The following is a 7,444-nucleotide window of genomic DNA, read 5'->3' as shown; positions in this document are numbered from 1 at the left end:
ATAGGTGAGGCATATAGGACTCCAACTAGCCTTGACCAAAAAAAATCTACACATAGACATATAATTGTTAAGACTCCAGAAACCCAACAGAAGAACAAAATTCTCAAGCAGTTACAGAAAAGAAATAAATTCCATACAAAGGAAAGCCCTTCAGAATCACAGGAGACTTCTCAACACAAACCCTCAAGCCAAGAAGACCTTGGAGTGATGTATGCCAAGTACTAAAGGAAAACAACCTCCATCCCAGACTGATGTACCCTGCAAAACCATCTTTCAAAATTAATGGTAAAATAAGATATTTTCATGACAAAGAGCACCTTAGGAACTTCATGAATACCAAACCAGCACTCCAAAAAATTTTACACAATATCCTAGGAAAAGACAATGAGGATCACAATCCGAGGAAGCCCAGTGGAATGAATCCAGCAGGCATGACATGAAATTAAACACAAAGGGAGTGAATCCAACAAAAATTAAAAGTCATGACAATGATAAATAAATATGTATTAGTTATAACCATCAATGTTAATGGTCTCAACTCACCAAAGAAATAGACTGGAAAAATGAATCAAGAAGCAAGATCCAACAATATGTTGAATACAAGAAACATATTTAATTCAAAAAGAAACTCATAGACTGAAAGTTAAAGGGTGGAAAACAATAACCCATGTGATAACAACCTGAAAAAAAGCAGGAGTAGCTATCCTCCTTGCAGATCAAGTGGATTTCAAACCCACAATGATTAAAAGAGACAAAGCAGGATACTACATCCTTGTAAAGGGAACAATCCAAGAAGAAGAGATGAAAAACATAAATATCTATGCACCAAACACTAGTGTACCAAACTATATCAAACAAATACTAATGGACATGAAAAACCATATAAGCACTAATACAATAGTAGTGGGGGACCTTAATACCCCACTGTCACAATACATAGATCAACTACACAAAAAAACAAGCAATGAAATACTAGAACTCAATCAAATGTTCAAAACTTGAACAAATGAACTTAACAGATGTTTAGACTGTTCCACCCCACAAAATCAGAATACACATTCTTTTCAGCTGCACACGGGTTGTTCTTCAAAACAGACCACATACTCTCTCATAGAACATGTTCAAGTAAGTGCAATGGAATTGAAGTTATCCCCTGTATATTATCAGACCATAGTTTGATGAAATTGGAGATCAATACCAAAAGAAACTAAAGAATTTCCAAAATACATGGAAAGTGAACAACACACTTCTGAATAACCAATGGGTCACAGAGGAAATTAAAGAAGAAATCAGACAGTTCCCACAATTAAATGACAGTGCCAATACAGCATATTGGAATCTATGGGACACAATGAAAGCAGTCTTATGAGGGAAATTCATAGCAGTGAATACTCATATTAGGAAAACAGAGAGAGCCCAATTAAACAACCTGATGCTGAACCTCAAGCTTCTAGAAAAAGAAGAGCATGACAAACCAAAAGCTCACACAAGGGACGAAATTATTAAGATCAGAGCAGAAATCAATGCAATGGAGACTAAGAGAACAATACAAAAAAAGCAATGAAGCCTAGAGATGGTTCTTCAAAAGAATAAACAAAATGACAAACTCTTAGTCAACCTTATCAGAAAAAGGAAAGAAAAGGCCCAAATCCATGCAATTAGGAATGAAAAGGATGAAACTATAACAGACCCAGTAGAAATCCAGAGAATCAATACCTACTTTGAGAAATTAAAGGCCAATAACATGGAAAACACACAAGAAATGGAACAGATACCCAGATACTTATGACTTACCAAAGTTGAACAAAGAAGACCTAAAAATTCTAAACAATCCAATATCAATCAATGAAGTTGAAAATAACTTACCAACTAAAAAAAGCCCGGGTCCTGATGGCTTCATGCTGAATTCTACAAGACATTTGGAAAGGAACTACTGCCACTCCTGTTTAAACTCTTCAATGAAATTGAAAGGGAAGGAATACTCCAGAATTCATTCCTGGAAGCAAGCATCACCTTGATCCCCAAAGCAGAGAAAGACCCAACCGAAAAAGAGAACTATAGGCCAATCTCACTAATGAACATAGATGCAAAAATCCTTAAGAAGATACTGGCAAGTCATGAAGAAAATCATACAGCCTGACCAAGTGGGATTCATCCCAGCGATGCAGGGAAAATTCAACATACACAAATCAATAAATGTAATACACTATATCAATAGAACCAAAGACAAGAACTATGTGATCATCTCTATAGATACAGAAAAAGCATTTGACAAAAGCCAACATGCATTTATGATAAAAACCCTACAAAAAATTGAAATAGACAGTCTCTACCTCAATCTGATAAGAGCCTTCTATGAAAAACCAATAACCAATATCATACCAAATGGTCAAAAACTGAAATCCTTCACACTAAATTAGCAAAAAGACAAGGATGTCCACTATCACCACTCCTGTTCAATACAGTTTTGGAAATATTAGCCACAGCAATTTGACAAGTGAAAGAAATAAAATGAATGAAGATAGGAAATGAAGAAGTCAAATTGTCATTATTTGCAGATGACATGATAGTCTATATAGAAGAAGCCCAAGAACTCCACCAAAAGTCTTCTACACTTAATAACCAAATTCAATAAAGTAGCTGGACACAAGGTCAACACACAAAAATCAATAGCTTTTCTCTACATAAGCAATAGACTCACTGAGAGAGAAATAGGGCAAACAATTCCTTTCAAAATAGCATCCAAAATCTGAAATAGCTTGGAATCAACCTAACAAAACAAATGAAAAACCTCTTCTCAAAAAGTTATAACACTCTGAAAAGAGAGATTGAAGATGATATCAGAAAATGGGAAGGCATCCCTTGCTCCTTGTTAGGAAGAATCAACATAGTGAAAATGTACTTCCAAAACTGCTATATATTTTCAATACAGTCCTAATTGAAATTCCAGCATCATACTTCACAGACCTTGAGAAAATAATCCAAAAATTCATTTGGAACAAGAAGAGACCTAGAATAGTAAAAGCAATTCTAGGCAAAAGAGACATGGCAGGGAAACTATACTACAAACTATACTACAAAACTATACTACAAAGCTACTGAAACTATACTAAAAAGCTACTGTGATAAAAAAAAAATCACAGTGCTGGCAAAGAAATAGACCTGAGGACCAGTGGAACAGATTAGAAGATGCAGAAACAACGCCAGACACACTTAGCGACCTCATCTTCAACAAAGGAGCCAAATGCCCTCACTGGAGGAAAGAGAGCCTCTTTAATAAACGGTGCTGGAAAAATTGGGTTTCAACTTGCCAAAGATTAAAATTAGACCTATATCTCTCACCATGCACCAAACTAAAATCAAAATGGATTAAATATCTAAATATTAAAACAAAAACATTGAACCGGCTGGAAGAGAGCTTAGGAAGAACTCGTGAAAACATTCATGTAGGAAAAGATTTTATGAACAAAACCTCAGTTGCACTTGAACTAGCACAAACAATCAACAAGTGGGATCTGTTCTTACTAAAAAGCTTCTGCACAGCAAGGGAAACCACCAGCAGTGTGAAGAGACAACCCATAATGTGGGAAAAAATTTTCACCTTCTGTCCCTCGGACAAAGCCCTACTATCTTGAATCTATAAAGGACTTAAAAAAATCAGACCCCCCCCCCAAAAAAATCAGATGCCCCAAATTTAAAGACCCAATCCAAAAATGGGCATCTGAAATGAACAGACATTTCTCAAAGAAGTACAAATAGCAAATAAACATATGAAAAAAATGTTCAACATCACTGGTCATTAGAGAGATCCAAATGAAAACAACGCTGAGATTCTGTCTCATTCCAGAAAGAATGGCTTCTAACTTGAAATCAACCAATAACAAATGCTGGTGGGGCTGTGGGGAAAGAGGAACACTCCTCCACTTCTGGTGGGAGTATAGACTGGTGCAATCACTGTGGATATCACGATGGAGATACCTTAAAGAACTAGGACTGGAAGTCCCATTTGACCCAGTTATTCCTCTGCTGGGTATCTTCCCCAAAGAATTAAGAGAATCATACCACAGTGATATACATGCACCCATGTTCATAGCAGCACAGTTTGTGATATCTAAAACTTGGAAGCAGCCCAAATGCCCATCAACTGGAGACTGGATTAAAAAAATTGTGTTTTTTTTTAACAAAATGGAGTACTACTCAGCCATAAAAAATGAGAAATTAGCAACATTTATAGCTAAATGGATGTACATTGAGGCTATTCTCTTAAGTGAAATAAATAGGACATGTGTAAATACTGAATAGTTTGCTTAGTGTGAGAAAATGAAAGTGAAATAAGGACTAAAAGTTATAATAGATAATGTGAAATAGATAGAAAAAGGGCAAAGAGGAAGGGGAGGTGGGAGGGGTAGGGGAAAGGAAAGAAGGAAATGGAATTAATATGAGAAAGTGAAAAACTGAAAACAAAATCTTTGTAAATATCGAGGGATGGACAGGTTGAAGACAGGACAGGGGAAGGGGCAGAAAATACGTACGAAGAGAGATTATTTAAATGTGTAAATTTCCAGTGATGAATGTCATTATATTGTATACCTAAAATGTACCAATAAAATAAAATTTTTAAAAAAGAGATAGTATGATTGAAAGCACCAAAACAAAGACAAAACATATAAGAAAATCAGCAAACATACCAGAGTAAAAGAGCAGAAATAAAATAGCAAGAAATAAATTTAGATTCTCTGAGACTATAGTATAATAATACAATTGTCAAATGCAGAATATAAAATAAAATGATGCATGTATTACTTAAAATACATAAAAAACAGTTTTTGGACAAGAAAAACTTTTAAAAATTAGACATAATATAGTTGAAATTAATACTCAGTAGACAGGAAAATTAGTGGCAACTAATGTAAGCATCATTGACTTTGAAGAAAGATCTGAAATAGGTGAGTTTTTTTATAAGAAAATGATAAACATGGGACAGGTAGACAGGAGAGATTAGTACGGAGAAGATGAGATGGAAAATATCAACAGTGGTTAAATTCTTGGTAAATAAGAAGATGAAATATTGATTTACTTAGAGTTCCATAGAAGAAATGAGTAGGGATCAACTCTATAATAAATAGAAAATCTCCAAAATATAAAATATAAATTCACCCTGACAAGGGTCACAATGTACTAGAATTTTTTAATGAATGCCTGAAAATCAAACTAGATCTAAACACATCACAATAACATCTGATTTGAACATGAGGTCAAAACCCAGCACAGAGTGGGTTAGAGCTTCCTAAACATCTCTACCTGGATTTCAGCGCGTTCAAGTGAGCAAGATCCATCTCCAAAGGCACCTCTCCTCAAGGGCTCTCAATGCTGTGTGTGCACAGAATCCTTCAGTTTGAACCAACTCCTAGCCTTAACCTCAGACAGTGTTGGTTTGGTCCTTTTGTTTGTGAGGTCTCTTCCAACTGCTCCTCCTATTCCTTTCCCAGTTTTTCTCAGCTTCAGGGGATGTTGTAGTAATCTAGGGAAAAATAAACAATTGCAGAACCAAATAAAAATACTGCTGACAATGTAAGCTTACTCTGAGAAACCAATTTAAATGCCACTCTAATTCAGTTAGTCTCAGGTCCTGGAGAAGGGAGGGTAGCTAACAGGTCTTTGATATGCAGAAGAAGGAACCAGCAATATCAAGAGCTGAGAATGTGCTTTCTTGACACAGGAATCAGGAAAAACCTGACGCCATCAAGGGGACTGATCCCCCATGCCTGTAATCCCAGTTTTTTCTGAGAGGTTGAGGCAAGACGATCACAAATTGAAACTAAACCTGGAAAACATAGCACTTACTGAGAACCTGTCTCAAAAAAGAAAAAAAAAAACAAAAAAATGAAAAGCAAAGCTCAGGATGTAGCTCAGTGTAAAAGTCCTGGGTTAAATCCTAAGTACTGAAAAAGAAAGACTGTCAGGAATATGTTATTGACAGCAAAGAGAGGTAGACATAATATTGCAAGAGATTTTAGAGGACCCTTTCAGTCATGATGGTTAGGAACTAGGTTAACCGTAAGAGCAATTGCAGTATTCAATGAGGTTTTGGGGGGTTTTTTTGGTACCGGGGATGAAACTCAGAACCTTGCTCTTGCAAGGCAGGTGCTGGAACCACTGAACTAAATCCCCGGCCCCTTCAGTGAGTTTTTTTCCTTTTAAAACAATATATTTTTGGCAAGATACATTTTATAGATAAAGCATCCATCTTTTTAAAATGTATAATTCAATGGCTTTCAGCTAATTCAAAAGTCCTATGACCAACACTGTTGTTCAGAACATTTAACCACTCACTCCAAAAATTGCTCTCCTTCTTCTAGTACCCCAGGGTAGATAGTAAGGTTGATGTAAGAATATTCGACTTCCAATGATATAGGGGAAATATGAAAACTCCCAACCTGCTAGATGTCAGATATGCAGAGTTCATGTTCCCTAAAATTGAAGAATGAATTCCAAGGAACAATGGAGGTCAAAAGGAGGAAGTATTTATTGAGAGATATAGGTCCTGAGAGACAAGAGGGGTCCCAAATTGGGTTGCTGGGTACCCTACTTTTCAGGGGAAGTTTTATAAAGCACAACCATGGGAGTATAACATCAGTTAAAGCTACGATCATCCAATGAAGTTACAAGTATAGTTGCTTAGGTAATAGTCATCCAATGGGGAAACAAGTAACATAGCAAGTGTACATAGAAAGAATGAAGAATTTTCCAGGAAGGTGATGGGTTTGAGGATCTTGGTCACCTACCAAGGTGACTGATGACTATCTAGACTTCATTAGACCAGGTACTACCACTTATCTCATCCCCTGGGAAAGTATGTAGGCCTGGTCATTTGTCTTTATCTTGAGGGCTGCCCTTCAACTAATGCACCTCCAGCCACAGTTGTAATGTGTTTTTGTCTTTTGCACTGACTCTCTCAAGGGCCTAGCCCTGTCAGAATGCCTGTAATATTTTTACCTAACTTAGCTGTCTGTAATAAGGCTACTATCTTTTTTTCATTAATATAGGAACTTACAATACAAATTTCCCTCTAAGCATTTCTTTCTGCATCTGACATTTTAATATGTAATGTTTTCATTTTCATTCATTACAAAGTACTTTCTAATTTCTCTTATTGATTTCTTTTTTAAGCTGATGGTTAAAGATATGTTGTTAAATTTTCACATATTTGTGAATTTATCAAATTTCTTTGTGTTATTTATCTCTAATTTCATTCCATTGTCAAAGAATGAATTTTATGTGACTTCAATACTTTTATGTTTTTTGAAACTTCTTTTTTGTTTTTGTTTTTTTTTTGGTTTGGTTTTTTGTTAAATTCTTTTATTGGTACATTTTAGGTATACAACACAATTACATTTCTCACTGGGAATTGGACCTTTACATAATGCATCTTGGTTCTTATTTT

This window comes from Heterocephalus glaber, unplaced genomic scaffold (genome assembly GCF_053883595.1).
Source record: "Heterocephalus glaber isolate CG9 unplaced genomic scaffold, H.glaber_assembly_v1.0 deba00000331, whole genome shotgun sequence".
In the NCBI taxonomy this organism is placed as follows: Eukaryota; Metazoa; Chordata; class Mammalia; order Rodentia; family Bathyergidae; genus Heterocephalus; species Heterocephalus glaber.
The sequence above is the reverse complement of the archived record's forward strand: the minus strand, read 5'-3'. Positions refer to the sequence as shown.